The sequence below is a fragment of the Atta colombica genome, unplaced genomic scaffold, assembly GCF_001594045.1.
Source record: "Atta colombica isolate Treedump-2 unplaced genomic scaffold, Acol1.0 scaffold32, whole genome shotgun sequence".
NCBI classification, from domain to species: domain Eukaryota; kingdom Metazoa; phylum Arthropoda; class Insecta; order Hymenoptera; family Formicidae; genus Atta; species Atta colombica.
The window spans coordinates 190,559-192,303 of NW_017259426.1; the positions used below are offsets into that span (position 1 = coordinate 190,559).

At 35.2% G+C, this 1,745-nt stretch overlaps 1 protein-coding gene across 2 annotated transcripts in view; it reads left to right on the forward strand.

Moving 5' to 3' along the window:
- The first annotated feature begins 1,489 nt into the window (after window positions 1-1,489).
- Window positions 1,490-1,745, forward strand: part of LOC108690401 (serine-rich adhesin for platelets) — a 74,620-nt gene continuing 74,364 nt past the window's right edge. Inside the window, exon 1 of one of the 2 annotated variants that reach the window (XM_018197665.1) lies at window positions 1,490-1,553. The gene's annotated coding sequence lies outside the window, so the exon portion shown is untranslated. Of the gene's footprint in view, window positions 1,554-1,578; window positions 1,644-1,745 lie in introns of those variants that run through there. The other variant, XM_018197666.1, reaches the window with a different exon arrangement.

A 1,745-nucleotide genomic window follows, 5' to 3' on the forward strand; every position in this document is an offset into this window, starting at 1 on the left:
GAGTTGTGAAAGCAACAATTGGGAATACCAGATAAAAAGAAGAAGTTACACGCGCAGTCATAAACTTCGCCCCTTCGCTACACAGAGGTTATAGAGGAGCATCGCAGGGTATATTCAGCACTCGCGAGGACAAGCTCTCGCGGGATCAGAATTTATCCGGATACTTCGTCGACGTCTAGTAGTTTAAAAAACGATTTGGAAAACGTTCGCGGTATCTCGGATATTCGCGTCATAAGGTATTTTCGACGATGTACTCGATCTGCGCTATGGAAAATAGAAATGAAGGAAAATAGTAGGAATCGTTGCGAGTCTCATTTTTTAAAATGAATAAACAACAAGATATGGCTATGAGAAGAGCGAAGAGAAATATATCGCGATATTCCATAGAACGGTCAACAAGATTGACGAATTCGAAAATTCCATTCAAGTGTTTCACAAATAATACGAAATTTCTTTTATGTTGATTTTCTTTTAGATTGATTTTCTCTTCTAGGCTAAAACTCAAGTAGAACAAAAAGTCATCAAAAATGGCATAAAAAATTTTTATCCTTAGTACACATGATTGAATCATCATTCGTGGACATGTGTACCTTTTTCTTTAAAATGCAAGGAATATTTACCGATTAGAAATTATTAAGTTACACTGGAAAAAAATTTAATAAATATTTGTTTAAATAATATCAACTAACATTTATATCGACTAACATTTACTCTTATTGTGAATAAATATTTATTACATTAAAAAAATGATACTTAAATCAAATTAATGATTCTTGTAAATAAATATTTGTTTATATTTAATAAATATTTAGTTAATACTATTCAAACAAATATTTATTAAAATGAGTATGTTTTTTTAATATAACTGAACCATTCCTTTTTTAATTTACAACTTTAAATATTTTTTAAATATTTTTTAAAGATGTTAAAATATATGTATCAATAATTTTTATAAAAGTGATTGACACGAATGATCATCGTTTAATAAAGAATCGGAAAATTATTGTGTGTACTGAAGGTTAAAAGTCACTTTTCGATCACACTCACAATCATTTTAACACAATTTTGACGTTATCGTAATCTGTTGTTTTGCTTTGGAGTTCTCCTCGGGAATTTAATTCAAGAACAATATTTAACATTTTAATTTAAATTCCAAGAACAGTGTTTGACATTTTAGTTCGAGTTCCAAGAACGACGAGACCGATGACAAGTTATCGGGAAATCTTACGGTTCGATTGCGACGAATCTACGATCGCGGCAGCGGATTTCAATTAATCTCACCGAGAATACACCGGGAATCCGCTGCAAGCACTGAGCCGACAGTATATACGTAAGCTTTCGAGCTTGCACGGCTGATGGCGCGATGCAGATCGAGTTCGATGGTTAGACACGCGAGAGCGCGAAACGATTGCAGGAGGGAAAGGAGAGTTGGTTCGGGCAGAAGATCAAGAAAAGAAGGAGGAGGAATAGAGTAGCGACGAAGTAGCTAAACCAGAAATAACTAATAAGACATTCACTCTAAGACGGGCGGCCAGCCGGCCCGGACGAACGCGGTGCGTCTGAGTAATCCTTCGTCATCGGCAACCTCATCATCCACACCATATACGATAAACGTCACACTACTTAGAGCGAAACGGTGGAAAGTAAGGCCGGAAGAAGTAGAGGGAGGAAGAAAGAAACATACGGAAAAGCAAGCGAGGGCGTATCGTGCTATCTATCTATCTATCTATATATATATATATATA